This window comes from Pristiophorus japonicus, chromosome 6 (genome assembly GCF_044704955.1).
Source record: "Pristiophorus japonicus isolate sPriJap1 chromosome 6, sPriJap1.hap1, whole genome shotgun sequence".
Lineage (NCBI taxonomy): Eukaryota > Metazoa > Chordata > Chondrichthyes > Pristiophoridae > Pristiophorus > Pristiophorus japonicus.
In genome coordinates this window covers 108,866,043-108,885,471 of record NC_091982.1, presented here as the reverse complement: position 1 = coordinate 108,885,471, position 19,429 = coordinate 108,866,043, and positions in this window count along the sequence as shown.

Sequence of the window (19,429 nt, the reverse complement as noted above, 5' to 3'; positions counted from 1 at the left end):
GGTTTTTACGCCAATCTGATAGTCACCATTACTGATCTTAGCTTTTTATTCTAGATTTATTTAATTAAGTGAATTTCAATCCCCTAACTCCCACGGTTGGACTTGAATTCCTGTCCTCGGATTATTAGTCCAAGCCTCTGCACTACTAGTCCAGTACCATTACTTGCACTGTTTCTCCATTTAATTACTCGGAGTTACGCGACTTTCTGATATTTTTAACGATGTTTTGAGAATGTTATTTCGGCAGTCTGTCTATTTTCTCATGTAACCGCCGATCACTGTGATCTCCTTATATGATCACAGTATTTCCAGTGTAGCATGCCAGGGTTAATCTCACTTGGCCCCTCCAGGTTTGTTCTTATACACTTTTCTTTTTTTGTATGGTTACAATTTCTTGATTCAGCTCAAAGAATCTGAATGAGCAATGCTAAATATTAATTAACTCCATATTTGTATAAATATTTACAAAGTATTTATCTTTATTGTTTCAAAACAAATAATTTAGTATCATTCTCACAGCAAAATGTGTGCTAAAAGTATCATTACAGCTCACAGTGCGATGCAACTTTCACATGAAGTTTAGACTCTCAGGGCTAGAATTTCCCCAGCCTAACGCACGTTTTAATGTGATCGCATTAGAAGTGTTTTTTTGTTCTTCAAATGATGTTCACAAAATTCTGCTAACTTTAAGAATGGCATTTTCAAAATATCGACAAAAAGTGGATCGCCAATGTGCAATGCGAAAAAAAAATGCACCGGCTATGTTTAGCCATTTGGCGAACCCGTTTTGAGATGAAAAAAAAATGATGAGAAAAGCAGGCGTTGCAGCCTCAGAAATGTTGGAAAGTAGGAAGACCTGTGTAATGTCCTTACTCATAGCACAAGACCCACATGAGGCACATTCTATGGACAAGGTCACTCTATGACCTGAACCTTTATTCACAGGACCAAGAAGTGATGACCCTGCGTGGGACCTCCCTTTATATACCTGGATGACCAGGTAAGGAGTGTCTCCCACAAGTTCACCCCCTGTGGTCAAGGTGTGCATTTCTTAAGTATATACAATATTGCAGTGATGTTACATAGAGGTTACATACATGACATCACCTCCCCCCCCCCCAAGTCTTATTGGGATCATAGGTTAAATCTTTCATGTGGCCTATGCTCCCTCGTGGAGCACCGCAGTTGGGGCTCTGGTTGTTGAGCCTTGGCATGAGTGTCTGTCACCTGTGGTGATTCCGGCCTGTCCGGGCTGACCACAGGGATTGTGCATGCTGCTGAATGTTCTTGTTGCTCATTCACTGGCGGTGGTGCGAGCACCATCTCATGATCTTCCTCAGGTTCCTCAGTGTGATATATGTAGCACTCAAATCACTGACTCCACATAGTCTAGTGTTGTAGTAACTGCTGTGACCTTAGTCCTTTATTGTGTAACTCCAGAGTGATCCTCAGGTGTGGTTGGCAGCCTTTTATACTCTGTCTTTCAGGTACTTTCAGGTCTCCCACCACAGTACCCATTGTGGCACACCATTGTAACTATACATTTAATGTAAATAACATCTCACTTCCCCCCCCAGTTCCAAAAGCAAATTGCAGGTAACCTCGGCCTTGTTCGTCCTGGTTGATTTGTGAGTGTGAGTCCATGACCATCCACTTCCCTCTTCCCCCCCATGTAGAGATTATGCTTGCGATCCAGTGCAAGCATGTGGTATTTGCAGTCCTTACATGGGTGATACAAGTACACAAACATAATTTCCAGTAGAAAGCAGGTACACATAGACAGTAAATTTTTATGATACATATAGATGCATTGAAGAGTTGTATCAAAAGGTTGCAGGTACACTGAATAGTTATTTAATCCCAGCTCCACTGGGTGAGGTATGGTGGCGGCATACTGCCCCTTTTTGCCCGAGGTAATGGGCTGCGCTGAGACAGGGTATCGCAACTAGTGAGTTGCCTCTGTTCTCAGAAAATAGTTGCTTTTGCAGCTTGTCTGCAGCCGCTGAACAATTGCATAAATCATACAAAATCAGAAATCGCATTAATCCATTAGTCATGTTAGTCACAGATCCATTAACCCTCTCAACTGTGCATTGTGATATTAACTCTTTTCACCAATCACATCAATCATTTTAATCACAGTAATCATTTTAGCATCAAAATATTAACTCTTGTCATAAATCATGTCATCATACAACTCACAGTAATTATTTTGACTCACTCTTGCCCTTACAAAAGTCTCTTTGTGGGGACTGCCAACAGTGTAAGGCCCCTTTAAGACTCCCGGGTACATTTCCCTTTTAAGACGCCATTTTGTTTTTCCCACGAGGTTTCTACTGGGCGCCGCCATTTTAGGTGCTCTGCTGGTGTCTGCCTGCTTTTCTCTGCAGAACTCTGCTGCCATGAGGCTCGCCGCCATCCTGAACTCGCTGTGCTGCTGCCTGCTCTCCCTTTCTCGCGAGAGCCGGCACACTCCGAACGCACCCAGGAGCTGCAACGCACCGGCCCCCGCACCGCCGCAACCTCCGGAGCACCCCACGCAGCTGACCTTTTTGCCCGGAAGCCGCCACACACACACACGTCCCCCAGAGCCGACCTCCTCACTGCCGCAAGCCCCGCAAACAGCCGCCTCTGCCTGCGGGCCGACGGTGCCTGCTGGAGCAGCCCGTCGAAGCCCTTCTCTCTTCTCCAGCTCGGTCGGTGTTGCTGCTGGTTCCAGCGCCTCTTTCTCACTCTCAGACTTTGCAGGGGAGAGTCAACGGCCACCGCTGCTCTGCCCAACTCCACACATGCGTCCTTCGCTGCCATCCGATCCGAGGGTGGAGGCCTGCTCTGCCTGTGAACACGGGGGACAGCGGTCTGTGGAGGAATGAAGTCTTCCCAGCTCCCACGGACCTTCCGCATCCACCTCCTGCCGAGTAGCATCGGCCCATCGCCTGCAATGACCCACAAAGGTAAACCATGACTCTCGCCACCGTGAGATACCTGCCCATCCGCTCTGCCAAGAACAGGTATCAGTTCCTTGGTGTAGGTGCGCAGCTTTGCCGTGACTGGGACCAGCTTGGATTGTGCAGCTGGGTTGATCCACAGTTTATCAAAAGTTTCCTGACTCATCAGCGACTGACCCGACCCCGTGTCCACTTCCATACTCACTGGGACTCCGTTAATCTTGACTTCCATAATCACTGGGGCCGAATCGTCGGTACATGTATACAGTCCAAACGCATCATCTTCTTCTACCTGGGGCTGGGATGCTCGTCGAGCCAAACCGCAATGCTCCTCGCTGAATAGCAGATCATCTACCATCGCCTCAGCCACACGGTGAATCGAGTTTCTTTTGCACATACGCTGAAGGTGGTCTTTCGTGTGGCAGGTATTGCACATATACTCTGCAAACCTGCACCGGTGAGCCCCATGGCTTCCTCCATAGCGCCAGCATGGTGCTACTCGATTAGCCCCCCTTGGCGGACTCTGAGTTCCAGGACCCTGAGGTCCGTGCTCTCTGCCCTGGGCAGAGCCACGTTCTGCAGTTTTGTCCGTGACAGGCGCTATCCTGTGGATAGTACCTGCCGGGTTCGAGACCGCGTGGATCATCTGCTTGGTGCTGCAAGTGGAGGTCATAAATGCCCAGCTGATGTTGATGGCTTGCTGCAGGCTGACTGTAGGTTCAGTAGATAGCAGCTTGTGAAGGAGACTCTCATGGCCAATCCCCATAACAAAGACGTCTCGCAACGCCTCATTAAGGTGTGTGCCAAAATCGCACGGCGCCGCAAGTCTCCTGATGTCCGCAGCATATTTGGTGACATCCTGGCCCTCAGGTCTGCAGCGGTGGTAGAACTTGTGCTTGGCCGTGAGGATGCTATCCTTCAGTTTCAGTTGGTTAAGAATGAGTTCAATCAGCTGCTCATATGACGTGTCCTTGGTGCTCGCGGGTGCCAGCAAATCCCTGCGAGACGGTAAACCCCATCGCCACAACTGGAAAGCAATATTGCCTTACGCTTCTCTATCAGTGCGCTCGTGTCCCCTGTCAGGTCGTTTGCTATAAAATAGTACTCGAGCCTTTCCGTAAAGGCATCCCAGTCATTACCCTCTGTGAAATCCTTTAGCGTGTCCAAGGTAGCCATGGTTGCGTGAAGAGCTCGTCCGTGTCCTCGTCGCCAATTTGTGATGTATGTCGCACTCAAATCACTGACTCCGCACAGTCTGGTGTTATAGTAACTGCTGTGACCTTAGTCCTTTATTGTGTAACTCCAGAGTGATCCGCAGGTGTGGTGGGAAGTCTTTTATACTCTGTCTTGCAGGTATTTTCAGGTCTCCCACCACAGTGCCCCTTGTGGCGCACCATTGTAACTATACATTTAATGTACATGGACAATACAGAACACTCAGTGTCCATGCTGAACCTTTTTTTTACTTGGTCCAGATGCTTATGGCATATCTGCCCATTGTTAAGTTTAACCACAGTGACCCTAGTCCCCTCTTTGTCTATTACAATACCCTCAAGCCATTTGGGCCCCACGGCATGATTGAGGACAAATACGGGGTCATTTATTTCTATACATCTCCCCCCTTGAATTTCGGTCATGGTACTCATTTTGGGACTGGCACTTGCCCTCAGGACTGGACTGGGTGAATGAGGGGCAACCGAGTTTTGAGTGTTCGTTTCATAAATAGCTCAGTGGGCGGGACCCCAGTGAGCGAGTGCGGTTGGGACCTATAGGCCAGCAGGAGGCACGATAGGCGGCATTGAAGGGAGGGTCCTTGAATCCTGAGCATGCCTTGTTTAATGATTTGGACCGTACGTTCCACCTGGCCATTGGAGGCTGGCTTGAACAGTGCTGTCCTGACATGGTTGATGCCATTGCCCGACATGAACTCCCAGAATTCGTAGCTTGTGAAACATGGGCCATTATCGCTAACAAGGATGTCCGGCAAGCCGTGGGTTGCAAAGAGCGCACGTAGACTCTCCACAGTGGTGGATGTCGTGCACGAATTCAAAATGATGCACTCGATCCATTTCAAGTACGCATCTACCACAATGGTTTCGGGTGGGGAGCGACGATTCTGATGATCGGCTGTGGAATATTCTTCTGATGCCTTCCCAAGTACGAGGACGAACTCTACGGCCAGGCCAAGCCCATGTACATTTACGAATCCCCTAGACTCCGGTGCCTTGCGCACGTGGCCATTTGTTGTTTTAAGATGCAAGAGGAAGGACGTGTTCCTTTTTTAAGCTCATGTACATTTTATTATACGCAAGTACCGGATCTGACTAAGTTCCCATGAACGGGCCCGTGTAGTCTACATGAATACGTGACCATGGCCTAGTGGGCCAGGGCCACGGGCTGAGCGGGGCCTCCCTGGGGGCATTGCCCAGCTGGGCACATGTCGTGCACCTGCGAACACAGTGTTCCAGGTCTGAATCAATTCCCGGCCACCAAACATGTGACCGGGCAATGGCCTTCATCAGCATGATGCCTGGATGCTCGCTGTGGAGTTCCCTGATGAATGCCTCCCTGCCCCTCTGGGACATGACTACCCGGCTGCCCCATAGTAGGCAGTCAGCTTGGATGGAGAGCTCATCCATTCGCCTGTGAAACGGTCTGACCTACTCAGGGCATGGTCTGTATGCGGATGCCCAATCCCCAGTCAGGTCACATTTCTTAATCAGAGATAGGAGGGGATCTCTGTTTGTCCAGATTTTGATCTGGCGGGCTGTGATGGGGGAGCCTGCACTGTCAAAGGCATCAATGGCCATGACCATCTCAGCACTTTGTTCCACTGCCCCCTCGGTGGTGGCCAGTGGAAGCCTGCTGAGCGCGTCAGCGCAATTTTCAGTGCCAGGCCGGTGCCAGATGGAGTAGTCATAAGCAGCCAGCGTAAGAGCCCCCATCGCTGTATGCGAGTGACGCGTTGGCATTGACAGCCTTGTTGTCTGACAACAGGGATGTTAACGGCTTGTGGTCCGTTTCTAATTTGAACCTCCTGCTAAAAAGGTACTGATGCATTTTTTTTACACCATATACACATGCGCGTGCCTCCTTCTCAACCATCCCATATCCCTGTTCTGCTTGAGAGAGCGACCTGAAGGCATAAGCCACAGATTGTAGTTGGCACTCAGCATTACTCTGCTGCAACACGCAACCAACCCCATAGAACGATGCATCACATGTCAGAACCAATTTCTTACAGGGGTCGTACAGGGTCAATAACTTATTTGAACAAAGTCGGTTCCGTGCCCGATTGAAAGCCCGCTCCTGACAGTCCCCCCAAAATTACACAGGAGCACGTGTAGCAGCTCCATCAGCGTGCTTAAGTTCGGCAGAAAGTTCCCGAAATAGTTCAAGAGTCCCAGAAATGAACGCAACTCCGATGTGTTGCCGGGCCTGGGCGCTCGTCGAATCACTTCTGTTTTGGATTCGGTGGGCCGAATCCCATCTGCAGCAACCCTCGTGCCCAGAAACTCAACTTCAGGAGCCAAAAACACACATTTAGACTTCTTGAGTCGCAGGCTGACCCGATCCAGTCAGCGTAACACCTCCTCCAGGTTGTGGAGGTGTTCCTCGGTGACACAACCCGCGATGAGGATGTCGTGCTGAAATACGATTGTTCCAGGAATGGATTTGAGCAGGCTTTCCATGTTTCTTTGAAAAATCGTGGCCACTGATCGAATGCCAAATGGGCACCTGTTGTAAACGAACAGTTCCTTGTGCGTAGTGATGGTGGTCAGTAGTTTCGATTCGTTGGTCAGTTCTTGAGTCATGTAGGCTGAAGTGAGATCCAACTTGGTGAACAGCTTGCCGCCTGCCAGCATGGCGAAAAGATCCTCCGCTCTCGGGAGCGGGTATTGGTCTTGTAGGGATACCCGATTGATAGTGGCCTTGTAGTTGCCACAGATCCTGACAGAACCATCCGCTTTTAGGACGGGAACGATGGGGCTCGCCCAGTCGCTGAATTCAATGGGTGAGATGATGCCCTCTCTCCGCAACCGGTCCTATTCGCTCTCAATTTTCTCCCGCATCACATACGGCACCGCTCTGGCTTTGTGGTGCACTGGTCTGGCGTCCGGGGTGATGCGTATCACTACTTTGGTACCTTTGAATGTCCTGACGCCAGGTTGGAATAGTGACTCAAATTGTTGTAGGACTTGTGAGCACGAACTTCGCTCCACAGATGACATTGTGTGCACATCCCCCCATTTCCAATTCATCTCAGCTAACCAGCTCCTCCCCAACAGTGCGGGACCATTGCCTGGGACAATCCAGAGCGGCAGCCGGTTCACTGATCCATTGTGTGTGACAGCTAACATTGCACTGCCGAGTACTGGAATGATTTCTTTGGTATACGTCTGTAGTTGTGTCTCAATGCGTTCCAGTTTGGGTCTACTGGCTTTGAGTGGCCATAGGTTTTCGAATTGTTGAACGCTCATGAATGACTGGCTGGGCCCTCGTGTCCAGCTCCATGTATACAGGGATGCCGTTTAATAAAACCTTCATCATCATTGGTGGCATTTTGGTATATGAGCTGTGGATGTTTGCCACATGAACCTGCTGAACTTCAGCGTCCATTGATTTGCCCCAAGAGTCATCCTGCCTCACAGACCCCTCTTCTGGTCCATCCGCCTCGTAAATTAACCTGGTTACAGGCTTCCTGCACATTTGAGCTAAATGGCCACTGAGGTTGCAACCTGCAGACAAATTGTTGAAAGCTGCAAGTCCTAGCAGAGTGATTGCCCCCACACCTCCAGCATGAGCTGAGATTCCCATTGTTGTGAACAAAGGAGCTATGACCCGGCATTCCTCGCTGATTGTCCCTTTGACTGTCCTTGAGTACCCTGTTAGTGGGTGTCAATGGCCCCATCCGGACCATATTGTTCACTGTGATGGTGAAAATGTCCGCTCAGCCTGCCATTGTCTCTGTTAAAAACCTGTTGAAGTCCGGTATGCTCTGTCCTTCACGACGTCGGTGAGTATAGAATCTGTGTCGTGCCATGTGTATGCTGCTCGCCGGTTTGAGGTGCTCACCGATAGTTTGCTGAGCTCTTCAAAGGTTTTGCCCGCCAGCTTTTTGGGTGCCAGTAGGTCCTTCATGAGCACGTTAAGTCTTAGATCCGCAGCTGGTCAGCAGACGGGCCCTTCGCTTGTCGGCCGCTGCATCTCCCAGCCATTCTTTCGTGACAAAGCTTTGCTGGAGCATCTCAGTGAAATCATCCCAGTCCTCACCAACACAGTACCGTTCCTCTGTGCTACCGATGGCCATTCTCATGGGTCGTTGATTCCTGTTTCTCGTTGCCAATGTAATGTCCTTACTCAATAGCACAAAACCCACACAAGGCACATTCTATGGACAAGGTCACTCTATGACTTGAACCTTTGTTCACAGGACCAAGAAGTGATGACCCTGCGTGGGACCTCCCTTTATATACCTGGATGACCAGGTGAGGAGTGTCTCTCACAAGTTCACCCCCTGTGGTCAAGGTGTGCATTTCTTAAGTATATACAATATTGCAGTGGTGTTACACAAAGGTTACATACATGACATCCTGCAGAAAAGGTAAGTTAAAGTTTTTATTTTTAATTCTTTTGCAGTGATTACTTAGTTAAGGGTCTTGTAAATGTTTTGTGATTTCGATTTATTGTTTTTTGCATTTTTTTTGGTGGTTTCTCTCCTCCCAGAGCCTGCATTTTTGGCATTGATAGGCCTCGAGCTAAAGTTGGCGAGTTCGCGGTTTTTAACGCCAATTGTCGTGCAATGCCATTTTTTAACGACATATGTATTTTGTATCAGTCTTTACGGTAGAGGACACGAACAATATTCCAACAATGAAAAGTCAGTTAGATAATGGGATTAAAGGCAGATAAATTCCCTGGACATGATGGCTTGCATCCTAGGGTCTTAGGAGAAGTAACGGCAGGAATTATGGATGCATTGGTTGTAATTTACCAAAATTCCCTGGATTTTGGGGAGGTCTCAACAGATTGGAAAACTGCAAATGTAACGCCCCTATTTAAAAAAGGAGGCAGACAAAAAGCGAGAAACTATAGATCAGTTAGCCTAACATCTATGGTTGGGAAAATGTTGGAGTCCATTATTAAAGAAGCAATAGCAGGACATTTGGAAAAGCAAAATTCGGTCAGGCAGAGTCAGCATGGATTTATGAAGGGGAAGTCATGTTTGACAAATTTGCTGGAGTTCTTTGAGGATGTAACGAACAGTGTGGATAAAGGGGAACCAGTGGATGTGGTGTATTTGGACTTCCAGAAGGCATTTGACAAGGTGCCACATAAAAGGTTACTGCACAAGATAAAAGTTCACGGAATTGGGGGTAATATATTAGCATGGATAGAGGATTGGCTAACTAACAGAAAACAGAGAGTCGGGATAAATGGTTCATTCTCTGGTTGGCAACCAGTAACTAGTTGGGTGCCGCAGGAATCAGTGCTGGGACCCCAACTATTTACAATCTATATTAACGACTTGGAAGACGGGACTGAGTATAACATAGCCAAGTTTGCTGACGATACAAAGATGGGAGGAAAAGCAATGTGTGAGGAGGACACAAAAAATCTGCAAAGGGTCATAGACAGGCTAAGTGAATGGGCAAAAATTTGGCAGATGGAGTATAGAACATAAGAACATAAGAACATAAGAATTAGGAACAGGAGTAGGCCATCTAGCCCCTCGAGCCTGCTCTGCCACTCAACAAGATCATGGCTGATCTGGCCGTGGACTCAGCTCTACTTACCCGCCCGCTCCCCGTAACCCTTAATTCCCTTATTGGTTAAAAATCTATCTATCTGTGATTTGAATACATTCAATGAGCTAGCCTCAACTGCTTCCCTGGGTAGAGAATTCCACAGATTCACAACCCTCTGGGAGAAGAAATTCCTTCTCAACTCGATTTTAAATTGGCTCCCCCGTATTTTGAGGCTGTGCCCCCTAGTTCTCGTCTCCCTGACCAGTGGAAACAACCTCTCTGCCTCTATCTTGTCTATCCTTTCATTATTTTAAATGTTTCTATAAGATCACCCCTCATCCTTCTGAACTCCAATGAGTAAAGACCCAGTCTACTCAATCTATCATCATAAGGTAACCCCCTCATCTCCAGAATCAGCTTAGTGAATAGTCTCTGTACCCCCTCCAAAGCTAATATATCTTTCCTTAAGTAAGGTGACCAAAAGTGCACGCAGTACTCCAGGTGCGGCCTCACCAATACCCTGTACAGTTGCAGCAAGACCTCCCTGCTTTTGTACTCCATCCCTCTCGCAATGAAGGCCAACATTCCATTCGCCTTCCTGATTACCTGCTGCACCTGTAAACTAACTTTTTGGGATTCATGCACAAGGACAACTTGAGCCGCCTCGGGGAAATCCCCTCCGTGCCTTTCAGTTCCGCGCGGAGGGGTTTCCTGTACGGGCTGCTCCTGCACACCCTCAACTTTGCCATCCTCGCCGGCCGTCCGGACACGCCATGGCGTACCATCTTGCCGTCCGGAGGAGGCGGGGGTCCCCGATGGAGGGCACTCTACGCAGGGGTCCTCCCACTATTCATCGGGGACTTGGCCTGGAGGGTGGTGCACGGAGCAGTGCCGTGCAACAAATTTTTAAGCCGGTTCACGGACTCCCAGGCCGCCTGCAATTTCTGCGGTCTGGAGGAGTCCGTGTTCCATGTTTTTATTGAATGCACAAGGTTGCAGCCCCTGTTCCACTATTTGAAGGGGCTGCTCCTGAAATTCTGGCTGCACTTCAGTCCCACTCTCCTGATCTTTGGGCACCCTGTGCGGAGGGGAGCGGGTAGGTCCGAGGGCCTCCTCGTAGGACTGCTCCTGGGCACGGCCAAGGGTGCCATCAGCCGGTCCAGGCAGCGGGCGGTCGAGGGGGTCGTTCAACCTGACTGCCTGCCTCTCTTCCGCTCTTACATCCGATCCAGGGTGTCCTTGGAGATGGAGCACGCGGTGTCCACCGGTACGCTCGCGGCCTTCCGCGAGAGGTGGGCACCGGAGGGACTGGAGTGCATCATCACGCCCGGCAACCAAATTTTAATTTGATTTTACGTTTTAAAGTTTAATTTGTTTTAATTGCCGGTGCTTTTAGTGTCCCCCTCTCCTTTTATAGGGGGCACTGGAAAAAGGAAAAATTTGATTTTAGTGCCCAAAAAAAAAAAAAAAAAAAAAAAAAAAAAAAAAAAAAAAAAAAAACACAAAAAAAAACACAAAAAAATAAATAAAAAAGGGGCCTTGTAAATGTCTTGTGTGTGTCATCCAGGTCGGGTGGCACGGATACATGTTTTATGTTTTTGCAGGTGAACTCCAAAAAGAGTTTCATGCACAAGGACTCTTCCGCTCTTACATCTGGTCCAGGGTGTCCTTGGAGATGGAGCACGCGGTGTCCACCGGTACGCTCGCGGCCTTCCGCGAGAGGTGGGCACCGGAGGGACTGGAGTGCATCATCACGCCCGGCAACCAAATTTTAATTTGATTTTACGTTTTAAAGTTAATTTGTTTTAATTGCCGGTGCTTTTAGTGTCCCCTTCCCTTTTATAGGGGGCACTGGGGAAAAATTGTGATTTTAGTGCCCAAAAAAAAAAACCAAAAAAAAGAAAAACACAAAAAAAAAAACAAAAAAAAGGGGGGAAAAAAAGGGCCTTGTAAATGTATGGAGTGTCACCCAGGTCGGGTGGCACTCTTTAATGTTTTATGTTTTCGCAGGTAAACTCAAAAGAGTTTCATGCACAAGGATCCAAAAAGTGTTTCATGCACAAGGACCCCCAGGTCCCTCTGCACCGCAGCATGTTATAATTTCTCCCTATTCAAATAATATTCCCTTTTACTGTTTTTTTTTCCAAGGTGGATGACCTCACATTTTCCGACATTGTTTTCCATCTGCCAAACCTTAGCCCATTTGCTTAACCTATCTAAATCTCTTTGCAGCCTCTCTGTGTCCTCTACACAACCTGCTTTCCCACTAATCTTTGTGTCATCTGCAAATTTTGTTACACTACACTCTGACCCCTCTTCCAGGTCATCGATGTATATTGTAAACAGTTGTGGTCTCAGCACCGATTCCTGTGGCACATCACTAACCACCGATTTCCAACCCAAAAAGGGCCCATTTATCTTGACTCTCTGCTTTCTGTTAGCCAGCCAATTCTCGATCCATGCTAATACATTTCCTCTGACTCTGCGTACCTTTATCTTCTGCAGTAACCTTTTGTGTGGCACCTTATCGAATGCCTTTTGGAAATCTAAATACACCACATCCATCGGTACACCTCTATCCACCATGCTCGTTATATCCTCAAAGAATTCCAGTAAATCAGTTAAACATGATTTCCCCTTCATGAATCCATGTTGCGTCTGCTTGATTGCACTATTCCTATCTAGATGTCCCGCTATTTCTTCCTTAATGATAGCTTCAAGTATTTTCCCCACTACAGATGTTAAACTAACCGGCCTATATTTACCTGCCTTTTGTCTGCCCCCTTTTTTAAACACAGGTGTTACATTAGCTGCTTTCCAATCCGCTGGTACCTCCCCAGAGTCCAGAGAATTTTGGTAGATTATAACGAATGCATCTGCTATAACTTTCGCCATCTCTTTTAATGCATTTCATCAGGACCAGGGGACTTGTCTACCTTGAGATCCATTAGCTTGTCCAGCACTACCCCCGTAGTAACATAGAAACATAGAAACATAGAAACATAGAAAATAGGTGCAGGAGTAGGCCATTCGGCCCTTCTAGCCTGCACCGCCATTCAATGAGTTCATGGCTGAACATTCAACTTCAGTACCCCATTCCTGCTTTCTCGCCATACCCCTTGATCCCCCTAGCAGTAAGGACCTCATCTAACTCCTTTTTGAATATATTTAGTGAATTGGCCTCAACAACTTTCTGTGGTAGAGAATTCCACAGGTTCACCACTCTCTGGGTGAAGAAGTTCCTCCGCATCTCGGTCCTAAATGGCTTACCCCTTATCCTTAGACTGTGACCCCTGGTTCTGGACTTCCCCAAAATTGGGAACATTCTTCCTGCATCTAACCTGTCTGAACCCGTCAGAATTTTAAACGTTTCTATGAGGTCCCCTCTCATTCTTCTGAACTCCAGTGAATACAAGCCCAGTTGATCCAGTCTTTCTTGATAGGTCAGTCCCGCCATCCCGGGAATCAGTCTGGTGAACCTTCGCTGCACTCCCTCAATAGCAAGAATGTCCTTCCTCAGGTTAGGAGACCAAAACTGTACACAATACTCCAGGTGTGGCCTCACCAATGCCCTGTACAACTGTAGCAACACCTCCCTGCCCCTGTACTCAAATCCCCTTGCTATGAAGGCCAACATGCCATTTGCTTTCTTAACCGCCTGCTGCACCTGCATGCCAACCTTCAATGACTGATGTACCATGACACCCAGGTCTCTTTGCACCTCCCCTTTTCCTAATCTGTCACCATTCAGATAATAGTCTGTCTCTCTGTTTTTACCACCAAAGTGGATAACCTCACATTTATCCACATTATACTTCATCTGCCATGCATTTGCCCACTCACCTAACCTATCCAAGTCGCTCTGCAGCCTCACAGCATCCTCCTCGCAGCTCACACTGCCACCCAACTTAGTGTCATCCGCAAATTTGGAGGTACTACATTTAATCCCCTCATCTAAATCATTAATGTACAGTGTAAACAGCTGGGGCCCCAGCACAGAACCTTGCGGTACCCCACTAGTCACTGCCTGCCATTCTGAAAAGTACCCATTTACTCCTACTCTTTGCTTCCTGTCTGACAACCAGTTCTCAATCCATGTCAGTACACTACCCCCAATCCCATGTGCTCTAACTTTGCACATCAATCTCTTGTGTGGGACCTTGTCGAACGCCTTCTGAAAGTCCAAATATACCACATCAACTGGTTCTCCCTTATCCACTCTGCTGGAAACATCCTCAAAAAATTCCAGAAGATTTGTCAAGCATGATTTCCCTTTCACAAATCCATGCTGACTTGGACCTATCATGTCACCTCTTTCCAAATGCACTGCTATGACATCCTTAATAATTGATAGTGATAGTGATTGTCTCAAGGTCCTCCCTTCCCACATTCCCGTGACCAGCAATTTTTGGCATGGTTTTTGTGTCTTCCACTGTGAAGACTGAAGCAAAATAATTTGCTTCGGTCTTCACAGTGTAATATTGGAAAGTGTGAGGTCATGCACTTCGGCAGAAAAAAAAAACCAAAGCGCAAGTTATTATTTAAATGGAGAAAGATTGCAAAGTGCCGCAGTACAGCGGGACTTGGGGGTACTTATGCATGAAACACAAAAGGATAGTATGCAGGTGCAGCAAGTGATCAGGAAGGCCAATGGTATCTTGGCCTTTATTGCAAAGGGGATGGAGTATAAAAGCAGGGAAGTCTTGCTACATCTATACAAGGTATTGGTGAGGCCAAACATGGAATACTGCGTGCAGTTTTAGTTTCCATATTTAAGAAAGGATATACTTGTTTTGGAGGCAGTTCAGAGAAGATTCACTTGGTTGATTCCGGGGATGAGGGGGTTGACTTATGAGGAAAGGTTGAGTAGGTTGGACCTCTACTCATTGGAATTCAGAAGAATGAGAGGTAATCTTATCGAAACGTATAAGATTATGAGGGGGCTTGACAAGGTAAATGCAGAGAGGATGTTTCCACTGATGGGGGTGACTAAAACTAGAGGGCATGATCTTCGAATAAGGGGCTGCCTATTTAAAACAGAGATGAGGAGGAATTTCTTCTCTCAGAAGGTTGTAAATCTGTGCAATTTGCTGACTCGGAGAGCTGTGGAAGCTTGGACATTGAATAAATTTAAGACAGAAATAGACAGTTCCTTGAGCGATAAGGGGTTATGGGGAACGGGCGGGGAAGTGGAGCTGAGTCTATGATCAGATCAGCCATGATCTTATTGAATGTTGGAGCAGGCTCGAGGGGCCATATGGCCTACTCCTGTTTCTATTTCTTATGTTCTTATGTTCTTACATATTTTGTGGCCAAATTTATCCCCTTAAATAATGCCGACATTTTTATTCTCATCTATTCACTAAAATTACGTTATTTATCAAATAACGACAGGCTGGGGAATTTCTAGCCCATAATGCTTGAAGTTACACAAGAAGAAGAATGATTTAACGCAGCACATAGGAAGAGGAGCGGGCCATCCAGCTCCTTGAGCCTTTTCCGCCATTCAATCAGATCATGGCTGATCTGTACCTCAACTCCATTTACCCACCATTGTTCCATATCCCAAAATAGATCTATTGCCCGTGAGCAAGATGGTCAGGACATTTTAACTCCTAGGCCTCATTTTAATTTGATGAACCAGGCTCCTGCCCAAAGTCGGTGGGAATGATGGGATGGCAGATGAGTGGGAAAGAAAGACTTACATTTATATCATCATCATAGGCGGTCCCTCGAACGAGGATGACTTGCTTCCACATGAGTTCACAGATATTTCAATGAAGGACCCGATGGTCCAGTCCTGAACTCCAATTGAAGGGGTGGAAGTTGCCTGTGCGTGGATTTTTTTAACGTGTGGTGACTATTGCGTATCGGCCACCACACGGGCTTGACCGAGCTAAGCCTTTATCCAGTGACAAGAGTTAACCAGGATGACTGGACACCTGCTCAACTGCACGAACCTAGTGCACTTACATATCGCAGTGTGGACTGGTCTGTGCTGCCCTCATTTGCCACGCCTCCGCCACGAGCTCTTGCCGCTCCTCCGCCACAAACATTGACCACATCTCCGCCACGATCTCTCAGCGCTCCTCTGCCACACAACAGTCGCCGCACCTCCGCCACGATCTCTTGCCGTTCCTCCACCAAAAAACACTCGCCGCACTTCCACCAAAATCTCCTGCCGCACCTCTGCAACAAACAATCGCCGCACTTCCGCTACGATCACCCACCGAATCTCAGCCACGATTCCTCATTGGTCCTCTGCCTAGATCACTTGCCGCACCTCCGTCACGTCCTCCCCACTCCTCTGCTTTACCAGGGCCCCACGAATGCTCCTGCCCACGCTTCAAACAGCGACCTGGGTCCTGATGACGTCACCCAATCACCCACCTCGAAGCCGTCGCACATTTGGAGCAGCTCGCGCTTGTTTGCCACTCCAGCTCTTATACTTTCCGACCTGTGGAGGTGTTCTCTCGCAGGTCGGGGGGGCCACATTTATATAGCGCCTTTCAGGACCACTGGACATCTCAATGAGCTTTACAGCCAATGAAGCACATTTGGAATGTAGTCACTGTTGTAATCGCATGGCAGCAGGATGCAGCCGAGGTCACGAGGAAAGGGTCATCGGCAAGTGGAGTGACGAAGGGGGGGGCGGGGTGGCATGTATCTGTGGCGACCGTGGTCGCGGGGAAGGGGAAGTAAAGTCTGAGGCAGGGGAGGCCCAAGGGTTCCTTGTGGGGCCCGGGTGACCACTCCTGCTTCTCCCAATCGGCACAAGGAAATCTTTAAATAATTATTGATATCACTCACCCGGCACTGGGCCTAATTTGCAGACGTACTCCCCTGCTTGGTCTCACGCGGCCCGGGGTTAAAATTGCCCTGGGGTCTGAATGATGTGATTGGTCCCATTGAATAGTTATGTGCCCTTGAATGGCTCCCATAACCCCGAGAGTAAAAATGGTGGCTGGTGAGAGTCAGTGAGAGCGTGGAGGTAAGGCCCCTGGCATGATGTTAACACCCACCCCCGTACACCCTGTTCTCGTTACAGAGAGGAATGAATGATCAGACTGTTTAAAATGTTTATTCTCTGGTGAAAAGCATTGAGTCAGCAGTGACAATGCACTGTTAATATTATTGTCAATGGAATTAACAAGAGGGAATGCCAAGAATATATCCCCAAAACAAAACGCCAATGGGTTCTTTATGTTTTTGTGTGTACATAAATAACAAGAAGGGAACATTTCTTCTGTGGCGTTGCACATGAATCATCAAGAACAAGCGTGGGAAAGAGAGCGGTAATTGGACCAAGTCAGAGGAAGGGGAAGAGGGAGGGGGTGAATAAAGACGGAGGAAGGAGAAAGATGCAAGGATGGAGCAGGAAGGGGGAGGGGAACAAAGGAGGGGAGGAAGGCAGAAGGGGAAGGAAGAGACAGGGAGGAGAAGGAAGGGGAGGATGGAAGGGGACGAGGTAAGGGGGGTAAGGACTGGGGAATAAGGGGGAGGAGAGAAGGAAACTACCTTAGTGGGGGCAGTCTGAAAAGTGCCTCAGTTGGAGGAGGGGTGGGGATTCCTCAGCATGGGCAGCTTGGAGCCACCTCAGCAGAAGGATCAGTAAAATAGCTCAGTGAGGGAAGGAAAGTATTGTTGTGGGAGGGAAGAGGGCAACAAAGTGCCTGAGTGGGGCGTCCACAAACCTACTGGTGAGATCTGAACATTTGAGGGGATGGGAGACAGCTCTCAATAACAGCAGGAGAGAGGTCCCAGCGGCACAAAATGCTCCAGGACAACGACTGAGAACGCTTGCAGGCGAACATTCTGACAAAATGTTGCTGGGACGGTCACACCCCAGTGTCCCGCTGGGCCTTCCAGTGTAACCCCAGGAAGTATCACATCACATTGCATAAGGTTCCCTATGAAATATTAACCAAAGTCACAAGCAATGACCAGATGGGCTTCATTAATGGCAGGGAGCTGGGTTACAGAGGGTTATTCCACTAAGCACTTAAATGCCAAATCATCATATTAGATGGTTAATTTAGAGATAATCCATGAGCAATCAATAACTGATTACAGAGGGAATTTTAACTAGGAGCCGGGACCCAGGTGGTTGCCAACTCCCAATCCCCGGCCTCAGCAGCATGAAGCCCAGGTGATTTTAACTCCCGGGCATCACCTGCATGTCAGCGGTCAGCTGCCTGCCCTGCCTGGTAGCTGGTGAAATGCAGGCTTGGGCAGCAGGAGTGCCCCCTCCTGGCTAGTACCTAAGGGTGGATTGCCGGCAGAAAGGTAAGGGATGGTGTTTCGGGAGGGACTTGCAGGAGAGAAGGGGGATTGGGGAAGGCTCGCAGAAGAGTCCTAAACTTTACTTGTAGGCCCTGGAGGAGCATACTTAACATTAATAGTCCCTCTGGTCCCAGATCTCCTCTTCTGCCAAAGTTGCAGCGGCAACCCTGCTCAGGCCAGAATTAAAATTGCAGTCATGGCCTGATGATGTCATCAGACCCTGATCTCCATATTTAAAGAAGGACCCCACCGTTTTCGGGCAGGAACCCTCACTGCCTCCTGAGAAAAGCTGGTTAAAATGGAAGCTGCTGGGATTCAGGTGGGACATCGGCAGATAATTTAGTGACATCTCCTGAACAATCAGTAGCTGACTATGTTTCTGTTAGACAGCCAGTATTTTGCCCCAGCCAGACCACTGAAAATGGAATTCTGTCAGCAGAGGATGAACTCTGATGTACAATGTGTTTGCTAAACCTTAAGTTAAGTTATTTCTTAGACTGTATATAGATTTCAGAACAGGATCAAAACAAGAAAGGTTGCACAGGGCTACCATCTACGGCATCAAATGAAATGTGAATTTTACTTAATATAGAATATAGACTGACCAGGATTCAGGAATTATTCTGAAAAGTAGCTGCAAAAATCCTTTGATTATATTACATAAACAATTTGATTCATTACATTAACTCAACACATCAATTGTTATCTTGAACTAAATAATATCTAAACAAACATGGTTCTTATTAGAGAGGCTTATTTTCAGAAGTAAATATTAATGGGCAGGATTTTAGGCTTTTCTGTTTTCGGGGCGATAATGGCGGCAGGGCGGGAAAGTTAGTGGCCGGGAATAGTTTGCGTTTAGTTGTTAAGTTTGGGCATCTGGGCCCTGCGTTAGGGGGCATAAGTACATAACTACATAAGAAATAGGAGCAGGAGTAGGCCATTTGGCCCCTTGAGCCTGCTCCACCATTCAATAAGATCATGGCTGATCTGATCATGGACTCAGCTCCACTTCCCTGCCCGCTCCCCATAACCCTTTACTCCCTTATCGCTCAAAAATCTGTTTATCTCCGTCTTATGACCCAGCCTCCACAGCTCTCTGGGGCAGATCATTCCATAGATTTACAACCCTCTGAGAGAAGAAATTCTTCCTCATTTTAAATGGGTGGCCCCTTATTCTGAGACAATGTCCCCTACTTTTGATTTCCCCTATGAGTGGAAATATCCTCTCTGCATCCACCTTGTCAAGCCCCCTCATTATTTTATATATTTCAATAAGATCACCTCTCATTCTTCTGAACTTCAATGTGTATAGACCCGACCGTCTCCAGAATCAGCCTAGTGAACCTTCTCTGAACAGCTTCCAATGCAAATATATCCTTCCTTAAATATGGAGACCAAAACTGTTTGCAGTACTCTCGGTGTGGCCTCACCAATACCCTGTACAAT